Source organism: Momordica charantia, assembly GCF_013281855.1.
Source record: "Momordica charantia cultivar OHB3-1 chromosome 8 unlocalized genomic scaffold, Mcharantia_2.0 BLBB01000008.1, whole genome shotgun sequence".
NCBI lineage: Eukaryota > Viridiplantae > Streptophyta > Magnoliopsida > Cucurbitales > Cucurbitaceae > Momordica > Momordica charantia.
Genome location: NW_028275166.1, coordinates 19,014,759 through 19,028,948, shown reverse-complemented (window position 1 = coordinate 19,028,948; position 14,190 = coordinate 19,014,759). Strand labels below are relative to the sequence as shown.

At 36.7% G+C, this 14,190-nt stretch overlaps 1 long non-coding RNA gene across 1 annotated transcript; it reads right to left on the bottom strand.

The window, feature by feature from the left end:
• On the bottom strand, positions 1–2,230 carry LOC148209717 (uncharacterized). Its single transcript, XR_015793102.1, has 3 exons — positions 1,622–2,230; positions 1,479–1,537; positions 1–209 (listed from the first exon to the last, which is right to left on the bottom strand). It is a non-coding gene; the product is annotated as an uncharacterized LOC148209717 (long non-coding RNA).
• Positions 2,231–14,190: the final 11,960 nt, after the last annotated feature.

The following is a 14,190-nucleotide window of genomic DNA, read 5'->3' as shown; positions in this document are numbered from 1 at the left end:
TAAAGCTCAAATAGGCACCTAACTCGAAGCATAACTAACAACAAGGGGAAAAATCTCCCAATTATTCAAAGGTACATAAACCGTTTATTGGCCACAACATAAGGCCCTAACAAAAGAATTAGACTAAATAAGAAAAACTAAGCAGCCTATAGTCCTCGCTTGTCAGGTCTCCTCCGTCCCATCACCATGGTCACCCTCGAGTCCTTCACCTGAAACAATCATTGTAGAAGGGGGGTGAGTATATACAATATACTCCGTAAGTAGCCCTCACCAAGCACACACCAACATCATGCTCATAACCATAAAGGAAACATACATCGTCATGCTCTATCATTACAGTATGCGAACAACCATAGACATGCTCTACTAACACATACATTCATCCATAAACATGCTCTATAAGACCCGATGCTAACCACAATCATATAAAACCAATTACCGTCCACCTGGTTCCCTACCTCAAATACAGCTATGCTTACCTCAGATATTCGAGCTCTTTGAAACCATTCTCTTGGTAGCGTCGGCCCCTGACCTTTTATACCCAAAGCCCCGACACCTAGTGCATCGACCCTCGACCATTTATACCCGAGGCTCCGATGTCTTACAATCTATTGGCCCTTGACCATTTGTACCCAAGGCCCCAATAGTTCTCCTTTCAAAAGACTTCTCGCATCGACCCCCAACCATTTATACCCGAGGCCCCGACGCTCATCTTTATCCAATATTGGCGTATCGACCCCCGACCATTTATACCCGAGGTCTCGATACCCAATTAGTGACGTATCAGCCCCTGACCATTTATACCCGAGGCCCTGACACTCACTCACTCGCTTCATAACTTTCCTAATTCCACATAACATTTCTAGTGTCCAACCAAGATTTCCGTACTACTTTCCTAATAGCACCAACCACCACAACGCCCACCAACAACAACACCACTAGTATGATTTCAATGCATCTCTCAGCTTACCAACACAATTCAGCTTGCTTCCACAACATAAACATCATTCTAATAGCAAAACAATAAACCAAACATGCTTTCACAACATACCAAATCTTAACAACAGCGCCACAGTGAGTTTAGTCATAACAGAGCATAGTCAACAAATTGCAAACGATTGGAGCCCAACACAATTCATCCAAACACTTAACATCCAACGTCCATATTCCATAAGCACTACTAGATATAATAAAACTCACGAGACACGCCAAACACTTCATACATATTCAGACAACAAACCTTTCCAAAATAAATTCACCTTAACGAACATTCCCTACATTCATACATCATTCTACAACAGATCTCAGCAGTTCAACAATACAAAATTCCCACTATTATCACCGACGGACATTCAACACTAACCAGGCATACAAAACAACATAAACAAGAGTTACACTACACAACCACGTATCAGAACCAATATTAAGCATCATAAAAAGCACATCGGCAACCAAATAACAAGCATCAATGCACGCACCCGCCCCCGTGCTACTTACTACCAAAAGTCCTAAAGCTCCTAAGCTTGTCAAACACTTCCTACAAGGAAAAGTACGATTCGAGGTTAGTAGCCAATTGGAAACATTTAAATAATATTGAACCCAAATTTAGATGTGTTGTTACCTACTAACTCACACCAAAACCTCTTGGGTTAGAAGTGGGTCGACGCCGAGGATGTTCTAGCTCCAAAATTCGACTTCGAATGGCCTTAGGCTTGCTGAAACGATGTCAAAAACTGATGGGTAACATAGATTTGGGTCCGATTGAAGGTGGTTCAATGCCGACCCAATGTCGTAAGGAGTGGGTATCAAGAATCAAGCTTCGGTTATGTGTGGGTAATCGTCTAACGTTGCTGGAGGGGCTGGATAACACCAAACCGAGGAAAGGAAACGTCAAGAAACTTGTTGGCGTCGTAGATCTGGGCGCGGGGTCACCGGAGGAACGACGTCGGACCTGTTGCCGCCGCTGTCCGGTTCTGCTCGGAATGCGTCGCCGCCATGGAGAAGGCCTGCCGGGGGTTGCGCACGTCGCCGGAGGTAGCAGCAGTCGGGCGTCCGGTTCTGCTCGGAACGCGTCGCCGCCGTGGAGAGTCGTGCGCCGCCGCGAGCTGCTGCAGGAGGATGCCGGCGTGGGGGATTGCTATGCCGCTTCGCCGGAGAAGAAGGCCGCCGGCTGAACAAGAAGAAGGAGGAGAAGCTTGGGGGGGGGAGGTTGTCGGCTAGGGATGGGGAAGAAACAAAGGGAGGGAAAAGAGAAAAAAGAAAAGTGTTAGGGTTTCCCCTTTTGTTTTGATTTAAAACAATTTTCCCATTAAGCCCAATCATCCAAGCCCAAAGAAGGAGGAGTCCATTCCCTCAACCCAAGACCCAACATACCAAGCTCGGTTAATAATCATTTAATTGGATTGTTAGAGCCCGATAATTATTGATAAATTAAATTAACATTCACTTTGAAATTTAAATGAAAAATCTCCCGATTCGAGACTAACTGACCTGAGGGACTCAGGGCGTTACATGGTAGGTCCTCTTGTTTTTCCTAGACTAATAACTGAGTTATGCTTGCAGGTGGGAGTGGCGGCTGATGATGCCAATGTTGTGATGCTCAAGAAGCCGTTCACATCCCTAAGAAGAGTTCGGGGGTATTCCATTGTTCCAGAGAAAGATTCTCCCATTACCGCTACGGATCTCGAGACCCGAGGGGTGGTGACTAGGGAGTAGTATGATGAGCTTAGGCACAAGTATGAGCTTTTGTTAGTTACTCAACGTGCCACATGTGCTTTCCTCAAGAAGATATACGGTGATGAAGCACCTTCATTCCCGATAAGCTTGCGACCGACTTACCATCTTCTTCCCGTTTTCCTACCGGTTCCACTAATGATGAGTCTTCCGATGATGAGTGGGGAAGTATCTCCCTCTCTTTGTTTCGATATTTGGATCTTGATTTTGTATGTTAGGTTGTTTAGTTTAGGTTGTTTAGATTAGTTTCCATATTAGGTTGTTTACACTTAGTTTTTGTTTTAGGTTAGTGTTGGGATGTTGTGCTGTTAGGAATTCATATAAGTTGTGTTTTTGGATATGTTTAAAGTTCAAGCTTGCATGCTTCCTTGCTCTAGCTACTAGCTTGTCCTTGGCTTCTTCAATACATCTTTTAAAACCTCTCAACATGTTCATCTTTTTAATGAAATGTTTTCCTTTGCTTATTGTTTTTGTATCATGTCGATGAGGATTCCTAAGGGCATGAATAGGTTATATTTCCTAGTTTTATGATCAAGCCATGAGTCATTTTCCATTCTTTTTGTTTTGGTTATAAAACTGTGTTCTGCTTCTTTTTGTTTTGAAACCTTAACTTTTTCATTGCTTTTGAAGTCATTGTCCTTTTTGTGCCAAAATTTAGCATCTCTCAAAATTTCTTTCCCCAGTGAGCACACTGTTTCCCTTAAGTTTGGGGGGGACGGTGTGTGTCTTTTTATTTTAAGAAAGAAAATACATTTTATGTTTTGGAAAAAGAGTCAAGAAAGAAAATGCAAGCAATAAAAGAGTCATATGCAAGAAAATTTTTTCGAAAGAAAGAGTATGAAAAAGAGTACAAAAAAAAGAAAAGCAAGTCAAAAAGAGTCTGGAGAGAAAATAAGAGTGGGGGAAAGAAAAACAAAAGTAAGAAAATAGTGGTAAGAAACATGAGAGGAAAGAAAAATGCACTTACTTTTTCACGAGTCCCACTATAGACATTCATTTTCTTTAAATGGGTGGCGTTAGAATCTTGAAGGGTGGTAGCCTACATATTAAGGTGACTTCGTGAAAACCATTAACGACATCATTTTATGCTGGGTTGCTACCTAACAAGTTTCTATAAGTGGTTGTGGTTTGAAACTGATGTTAGTGTGTTGAAAACCTCAGGGGCTAGTAGCCAGTCCACGTGATGTTAAAATTTTTTGAATCAAAACGGAAGTGTGCATATTCCATAGTTTTGTAAAGAGTTTTGTGTTTTAGAAAAGAAAAAGATTTAGAATCGATTTTATTTTCAAAACAAAGGATGGTTTATGGTTTGTTGGCTTGAGAGTAAAGTTAGGACGTTTAGCTTGTAGAGCCTTTCCTGAGACTTATATGATTCATTTACTTAGAACATTTGGATTGTTGATCATTCATATTTCTAGCGTGTTGATTGTTTTAGATTTGTTGTTGTTTTTTTTCTTGAGGACAAGCAAATGGCTAAGTTTGGAGGTGTGTTAGGGTTGACTTTTTACTGTAGAAACATGTGTCGGTAGCTCTGTTTGACCATGTTTTTGACCCATTTCCCATTATTATTTGCCAAAAAGGACCACGTATTCTTAAAGTAGAACATACATAGATTATTTCTACATAAAAGTCAAACTATGATACTTTAGAAAAAATATGAGATAAATGCGGTCAAAGTTGGAAGAAAGTAACAGAATTCTGTTTTTTGCAGAATTGCGCCTGGCGCATTTTTGGAGGGCAATTTGTCAAAACGCACGTTTTGATTAATGAAGGGCAAGGAGGACATTTCCCACATGTTTAAAACCGTGAGTCCAAGTCCAAGTGAGGTGGTTAGGTGAATCTCAACCCTTTTCCACCTAAAATGGAGGGGAGTTTCAACAAACCCATGGTGCTATAAAAGGAAGCCATCTATCCCTCAGCAAATCATCCCTTCCAAGCTTCATTTCATCTTCTTTTAGATGCTCTCTAGTAGTAGAACACGTTTTTAGGGTTTATGTTCATGTTCTAGTCGTTCATTTCTAAGTTTTTCACGCTTTTACTTTTCGTAGTGCCTTTAATTCAGTTTCTTACTTCCGTTCTTTGTTCATTCTGTTCTTTTAAAGTTCTTTAGCGAGTTTCAACTCCCCTCACGCTCGAGAGAGAAGAGGGTCAAGCTAGAACTCTTTGTACAACTTATTTATTCATTTAAATTCAATGGAAAATACTTTCTTTATGTTCTCGTGCATTTACTTTCATTTAATCATGTTCTAAATTAGTTATCAACCTCCTTGTGGAATGTCTTAGTGAAATGATTTGATTTTCAACACGCTCGGGATTTTGGCCAGATTGCGCCTGACACTTTTTTGGGTTGGTTTCTAAAAACTTCTCTTTACGTCTTTTTTCTATTTGGCCAGTGGGAACTTGATTTATACACCAAAGTCCAACCTTGTGAAAGGTGAGTTAGGTAAAATAATAGGAAACCAATATGGGATGTGACTTAGGAATAAGCGCATAAAATATGGTCCTAGGCATAGGCCCTCTGACCCATAATGCAAATGAGTTGGTAGATATTCTCTAGGATTGTAATCACACATAGGAATATGATTGTAGGTTACCCTAGCCTCTACAGCAACCAAAAGCGGTAGTGAAAGAGTAGAACTCAAATCCCAAGAAAAGTCAGGAATTGCGCCTGGTGCATTTTCCCAACATAGTGTGTTTTCCATGTTTTGCATCAAAACTAAGGTAGGAGACAAGGAGGTTGAGTTTCATTAAATTGCTTGTTAGTTAAAACCCTAAACAACAACATTTCACCACTATTTTCTTCCTAAATCACAATTGCATATTTGAACCATTTCACTACATTACTTGATTTTGAAAAGCAACAACTCCCTGAGGATTCGACCTTGGATTACTTCCGAGTATTACTTGTGATCGTGTGCGCTTGCACGAGTCTCTAATCTTTTTAAAGGTAGAAAAAATCTCAACAACCAGGCAACTCATTCTCAATCCTATAGTGAGTTTTAGACTTCTGCCCGTGAGGGCTCGTCCTTTGATCTGTACGGGTGAGACTGGCCCGAGTTGCCGACTCAATATTCCTACCATTTTAGGAATGAGATTGAGTGGAGAGCTGGGAACATAACTTCACAAGATGGAATTCACTCCTCCCCGACTTTAAGGAGTAGATGAGTGTTCTCTTAAATGCTGACTCCGGGACTTGAACAAGGGGCCCCACCCTCTCACTAGTCCGAGAGGGACTTCCGGTTATTGTTCGGACCATAACCAGGTTGTTCATTAGAGGAGAAGTGGCATTTAAGAAGTAAGATGTAACTCAGGGGTAAAACGGTAATTTGACCCAGCTTGAGTTAAGAGCACTCGTGAAGGATTGACTTGTCATTAATTGTCGTATATCCATGGACACAAAAACATTGTGCAGTGAGAAGATTGCAGCTGCGGGTCTTTAGTGGAGTGACCCGTAGTTAATGAATGTTGATTAACTCGGTCAATGAGTTTGACCGATGAATCTCGTATCGTTGGAGCTTCTGATCTGTAGGTCCATTAGGTCCTCTTGCTAGCTTATAATGGGTAAAACGAGGATCAAGTTTTTGGAAGAATTTGAAGTGTTCAAATTGCTCAAGGGATTATATGTATATTGATACATTATAATATATAGTTTATTCTAAATTAAAACTATATATTATGAGAGATATTATTTGAATGAGATTCAAATAAAATTAATATGAATAAGATCCATATTAAAACTATAGGTTAAAAATAATGTGCATAAAATGTACATTACGACTATAGGTTATAAGAGAGAAACGCTTTAGAATATGATTCTATTTTTATGATAAATAATTAAGTGTTAATTATTTATTTTATTTATATATATATATATATATATATATATATATATATATATTTATACATATATATTTATTAATTAATTATTAATTAGATTAATAATTAATTAATATTTATTAATTAATATGATTAATTAATTAATTTATTATATATTATATATTATATATTACATATTAATATTAATTTAATATTAATATTAATGTTAATATTAACACTCCACTACTTAATTGCAGGGGAGTGGGGTGACAGTTATGACGTAGGAAGTTACCCCAAGTCATACTTTTAGGTGATGCAGAATTGTTCTGCAAAAACTACCCAGAAGGAATAGAACAGCAGCTCTCTCAAGCATTCTCTCTAAAAATGAAGCTCTCTCTTCTCCAATCCCTCTTGTTCCAAACCAATCGCTCCCACAAGCGTATTTTCTTACCAGAGGATAATAAGTAGTTCTATTGGTGGTGTTCGGGTTAATCCATTGAAGAAGCGTTCTTCAAAGGTAAAGGAAACGTTTTTTTCCCCTATACTTCATCCTTTTCAATTATGTGGTTTTGTTCTTCAAAATTCAAGAACTCGATCCGTTTTCCACTGCGGGATGTACATCCCATCAAGTTCCTGTCGGGTGTTGTATTTCATCATCTGGTCCCCACACCACTCCAGTCTCCTTACATAAGGTTGTGATCAACGAAGGGTGACCTAAGCCCCATTGTCAATGCTCGCTTGGTATGCTTTATGGAATACTGAATGATCTGCCCCACATCAATGGACTTTCTTGTTACAATGGTAAAGAGAAGGATTGCTCGATCATTTGTGACATCACTCACATGGGTAGTGGGAAGGAATCGAGCGAAAATAAAATTATGCCACACTTTATTTGTCACACTTAACTCAGACGTTTTGAAACTCAACTTCTCCTCACGGCGGGTTTTCCATTGAGTACCAAGCTTACATATTGTCGCTATAACCTCATCACAATCTATTTCATCTGCTACATAGGTGTTGTACCCATCTCGATAAATGTATGGTAAGTTGTAAATTTTATTGATGGCAGAAAAATCAAAAGCAACCATCTTCCTCCAAACAAAAGTCTTAGTGCTCTTATCTTTCAAATTCGTATAAAATTCTCTCACAATAGGGACCATAGCAGATTGGGGCAATTTGACAAACTCTTCCCACCCTCGTTGCTCAATGTTTCTAAAAATATTAGATTGGTCAACATAACAAGGTTGCAAACCCTTTTTCGACACTATACTCCATGGAACCACTAAATCCAAATAAAAGTGGGCTGCCTCAATGTCAATAAAACGGTTTCTGTCAAATGATTCAGAGGAACTTCCAACTTTTGATCTTTTTGGAGCCATGACAGAGACTCCCTCAAATTTTTTGCTATAAAATTTATCCCACACAACTCATATGACTGCTTTAAAGCACTTCACAACACAATGAATTTCTCAACAACAAGGAAATCTTCCTGTTGGGTGTGTTGCCCTAAACTCGTAGTTTGTACTTATATAAAAACAATTTTTTATTCAATAAAGTTCTATTCAATCAATTTGTTATTTAATTCATAGCATTGCTTTTTCCAAATTCAATAAACTAAACATCCAAGATTATTATCATGTAATTGGGACAGTATATATACCTGGACAGTATATATACTAGGTATATATTTGATATACAAGTGGATAATGTCCCGCGAGAATAACCTAAAGGGGCTATAGTATATGGATAAGATTGGATACCTTATCCTGGCAACACTATGGATATGACCCATTTTGTAAATGTTACATATGACCCGATCCAGGTCGTTTGGGTGGAGACATGCGAGTAGGGGTATCCTATACAATGAGTTTGTATAAGACCGGACCACGAAATAGTCAATCTTTAGATGTAACGCCGTTGACTAACATATTGCTATTTCATAAGATGACCACGCAACTCATTCTCAATCCTGAGTGAGTTGTCGACTCCTGCCCGTGAGGGCTCGTTCTTTGATCTGTATGAGTGAGAATGGCCCGAATCGCTGACTCAACATTTTCACCATTTTTTGTACGGGACCGATTGGGGAGCTGGAAACATAACTACACAGGATGAAATTCACTCCTCCCTGACTTTAGGGGAGTAGATGAGTGTTCCCTTTAGTGCTGACTCCGAGACTTGAACAAGGGGCCCCGCCCTCTCACTGGCCCAAGAGGGACTTTCGGTTATTGGTCGGACCATAACTGGGTTGTTCATTAGAGTATCAATGCTACTTAAGGTACAAGATGTAACACAAGGGTAAAACGGTAATTTGACCCATCTGTGGTTACGAACACTCGTGGGGGATTGACTCGCCGATAATGGTCGATATCTGTGGACACAGAAATATTCTATAGTGAGAAGAGTTCAGTTGCGGGTTTTTAGTGGAGTAACCTATAGTTAACGTATGTCGATTAAGGTAGTTAATGAGTTTAACCAATTAATCTTGTAACGTTGCAGCTTCTGATTTATAAGTCCATTAGGTCCCTTTGCTATCTCGTAAAGGGTAATTAAGAACATTAAGTCTTGGAAGGAATTTGAATTGGACCACTTTTTCCTTTCCCTCAACAGTCTTTGGATACAAATCAAGATAAAAAGAATGGAGAGTTGACCACACATTTCAAGGATAAAATAAAGGAAGAAACAGGAGAATATGAAGTAGGTTTAGATGAAGAATTTTATGTAGAAGCAACAACAAAAATTCCACTTTTAAAAAACAAATACAAGTAAGTCACCTCCCTCTCAAGCTAAACCTTCAAGCATATTGTGCTTTGAAGAAGAGAAACTGCGACATGACAGTTGAAGAAGAGAGGTCGAATGAGTTTTGATTGGGGGTACTCTTTTGTGAATTATTTTATTTTGTTTTGAAGTTTATTTTCTTTCAAGGACTTATCAATTTTTGTTTGTTTTTCCTGTGTAGAGCAACAACCTCGATATGGTTAAATGAGAAAAATATATATATTTTAAATAATAAAATAATTTTTTAAAATCCTTGTAAATTAAGTCTATTATGATAAAGAAAAACAAAAAAGAACTTTATTAGCATTCATTTTAATAAAAGAAAATTTTGGGTTTTATTTTCAAGAAGTTAATTGGGCTTGTAATTTCTTAATTAGGGGAAATTTGGATTTTCTTAATTAGGTTTTTGTGAAAAAAAAAAAAAAGAAATGTTATGTTATGTTAACAAAACCACAATTAAGGCACAATTTAATTTAACCCATTACATTTCTTCTTATTTTTTTCAATTATTATTTTGAGTTAAAAAAAATTACAGTTTTCTAAAAACAAATAATTGGGTTTTGTTTGTTTTAAACTTAGGCTTTGGATTTCTTTTTTTTGGTGGGAAATCCTTAAAAATGGCTACCCACATGTTACTGTTTAAGAAAATGGCTAAACTTTTTCTAAATTGCATGGCATGGCTAAATTTGATTTCCTAAAATTTAGGAGAGATGTATAATTACATATTTACCCCTCCATATATTTCAGGCCCATAGTGCCCTTGCAGCATTTCTCCATTTTACTCATCCACGTTTCAGTCTCCCACATCCGACAGATCAAATGTTCAAACGAAATCCCTAAAATCTCTCCCCAAACTAGCAAAATGTTATCGACTGAATATTGAAACCACCTTAACTACAAAATTTACATAATCCCTAAAATCTTTCCACAAAATTGAAAACACCAACGTATATCATTCAAATTAGTATAAAATATTATTAATTTCTTTTTAACAAGCATAACTAATTAGTTTGAAAATTCACTCATTATTTTGTTTCTTTGCGTTTTTTATCGATATATTGCCATTTATATATATACCCGGTCAATGAGCATCAGTCCGAAGTCCAAGTACAGTGCAACCAATTTGAAGTTGATATTCTTAACCGTACATGCACACGTAGACAACGGGACTTAGATTTAATCTCATGCCCACATGCATGTCTTGCTATTGGTCGGAGAGAGTTGGATTTAAATACGTTTGTTCATGATTTCTTTCAAGTGTCAACATTGTAATTATTATAGCAGTGTGACATACATCTAATTGGTTAGACTTACAACATTGCATCAATAGTTGGTCAAAATGAGAGAGACATCCTCCTTCCAAATGTAAATCGCTCTGCTGGTAAGCTACGGAAAAAGAGACTTGTTGCTCTTATTGAAAAAGATCGACAGTAAAATGTGGTAGATGTGGTCGGTCAGGACACAATCGGAGACGGTGTAAAAACGTACTCTGACATTTGTTTTGTTCTTTGTTTTTTCTTAATTGTAATCTTCACTCTTTTTTATAATAAACAGTGAGAGTTATTTTATTATTTGTTTCTAAGTCAACAATTACACCGTACCAATTTGATGGCTGTATAGGGTCGTTACAATCAATTACCTTACATAAGTTGCATTTTGATAACGTAGTATTAAAGTCCATATACACAGTATATATATCTAGCTACTCCATAGTTAAAAGGAAGCATCAGCATAAGAAAATCCAACATCTGGTCATGAAATGCAAATCAGATATAGGATTAAATTGTCCATACACCATATAAGTACGTAGTTACCCCATTTCCAAAAGAAATCATAAAGAAGTTACAACCAGTGGTAACTTCTTGATCCTGCACGTAAAAAATAGGCGCCAATTGCCTTGCCTTTAACCATATCTACATGGGGAAGAAGACGGGTTTCAACATATTTTAAGACGCTAAAGAATTACCCAAAATAAAGAAGACATGGAATTATTAAACTACAACTTTTGAAATAAATACATCAAGATTTTGAAAGAATGTTTATTGAGAAAGGGAAGTGAGGAAGTTCCTATCCTATCTCACAAAATAAGCAAGAGATGTCGACGAGGTAGATATAGGATTGTACAGAGTAGATGGCCATTTTGACTTGGTTATCCTTGTCCAAAAACAATTGTAGATATTATCTTTGAACATTGGCTATAGAAAACCAAAATCCATCAAATTGGGTTTCCATGGTCACGAGGAATAAGAAAAAGGATAGAGGATTACAAAAAAAAAAAAAAAAAAACAAGAATCACAGATATAAAACGGTGAGGGGCTCTTTGTATTTATTTACTGCCTATATTGTGTAAAGAATATTCATTTACTGAGGAATATGTTCAGCGGTGAGGGAGCTCTTTGTTTCCATAGTCGCTAGGAATATGTTCAGCTTTGTATTTGAAACATTTCTATTGGTAGGGTTCCTAAATAATATTAAATTATATTTACCCAATATATACACAACATATAGTTTTAAAAGAAAATTTTGAGGTTGTGTAAATCATATAGGTTTTTGTAGTAAAAAAAAACCATGTAGGTTTTCTAAAAACTATGACATATCTAAACAATATTAAAACAACGACATTTTAAACCTTAAGTATTAGATTTCAACTACATCTCCAACCAAATCCAAAAAAAAAAAAAGGAAATATGTTAGCAATTATAAAAAAAAAACAATGTTTTATTATTCAAAAAAACATCTATAAGATCTAATTTTGATGTGTAGGTTCAATGTTGTCTTGTACAAAATCTAGCACACCACAAAACTATATTCAAGAAATCCAAGCTCACATAAGCACCAGAAACTCCATCAACAAGACATGCACTAGCTAATGGTGAACGTATATCCGACGACGAAGACGCACAATCTTTCTACACAATGGCACCAGCAGATTTGTTCTTTAGAGGATGAGAACAAGAAAAAGTTGTCTTCTGCAATGAAAGACGATTATTCATTTTTTGGAGGAAAAATGATGTTCGTGATATGGTATGACTACAAAACCTCCATTTTTAGTCTCCCAATATACCAATTTTTAGTACCTCCTCTATTTTTCAAACCCAAAATACATTGTTTAGTATTACTAGTAATTTTGAATATTTTAATACTAAATTACATTTTCAGATAACTTAAATGAAATCTTTATTAAGTTTATAGTTAATCTTTCACTTTTTGTGTATTTTTTTTTAATTTAGAATTTCAAAGAATCAAATCAAAATAATCTCCAAGTTAATTTTTTAAATATCGATTATGTATATTTGGTCTCTTTAAACTATTATCTACTTTTTTTTAGGTATAAGTTGCTTAGAAATTTCCTAAAATCAAGCTAATGTATGACCTTTTTGTTTGAGGGTATATAAAATCGTACGATAGTTTTGGCCATTTCGTTTCAAGGGCATATCTGTCATAAATAAAATTAGGAATTGGATCATAACAGTAAATTAGCTACTATCACAATAGTTGATACTTTTGGTCATTTTTCAAAACGTATTATTTTTCATAGTCATCCCTCTAGCTAGCCCTTTTTTTTTTCAGACAAAGAAATTGGGTCCAAAATTTGTAACCCAAGTTTGACCTAGGGTTTGTTTTGTTTTTTTAAAAAATAATAATAAAATAATAAATAAAATTAACAACAGTCTAATGTTTTTTTCCTTGTCTTCTTCCCCCCATCCCTCCCCCTTCACCTTCGTGTTTTTTTAACGCAGACTCCGCCACCCCCCCCCCCCCCCCCCCCACTTTATTATTCTTTCCACTGGGAACTTTACCATCTCACGCCAGAAACTCCGACTCATGACTGTCGTCTTACTCCATGGGTCGCCGGCATTCCCAGTCGTTAAATGAAGAAAACTCACTTTCGCCCACCATAATCCCTTACAAACGCAGCTCCGCCAAACACCACCACCCGCGCAAATCCGTCGCAATTCCCTTCTCCGATGTGCCTCCACTTCTCGACAGCCTCAGCAAAACGGTGATTCTGATGATGATGACGACATGGATCGGGGAGTTTCTAATCTCTCTCTCTTTAAATTTTTGGATTATTTTTCTTGGTTGCTAGGTTATTTTATTAGTGTGCATGATTAGGGATAGGAGGTAGTTAGTTGATGTATATTTTTTTTATATAGAAGCATGCTGAGAAAGTTTGTGGATTTGATATGTGGATTCTATATTCTCATACATATAAAAAATCTATTGTCAGACTTTTTGTTTTTGTGACTCTTTAAGTGAATGCACAATTGTCTAATTAATTTTAAGCATGAAAAGTCTTGGATTTACCATCTTTAGTAGGTTTTTGTTCTTTTCTCATGTCGATGATGATAATTACGGATATGCATGAGCTTTGTTTTCTACTACTTAGATCAAGCTATGACTCATTTGCCACTTTGTGTTTAGGATAAAATTGTTTTCTGCTTCTTTATGCTTAACCTTTAAACTTTTTATATCTTGCAAGAGGATCCTTGTCCTTTAGTGGCCAAAATTTTTTATGCACCTCCAAAAATTTTTTCACACTCAAAACCAATGAGGACACTGTCTCCTTCAAGTTTAGGGGAGTCGTTTCCCTCAAGTTTGAGGGAGTAGCTTAAGCAAACATAATAGAATATTAAGATCAGCGAGCCAAAAAATAAGAAAGGTAAGAAAAAGTGTGGAAAAACAATAAAAAATTTTCATTCTTGAAAAAAAAGAGTGGCAATAAGAGAGAAAAATTTGCAAAGAAAGGCAAAATGAAAATAAGAGTGGAAAGACAAAAGTGTGCGAGAAGAAAATGTGAGGCAAGAAAATGAGAAAAAAAAAGTAAGAAAGCTTGCCTTAACTCAGTTCCCACTCTATTCGCAA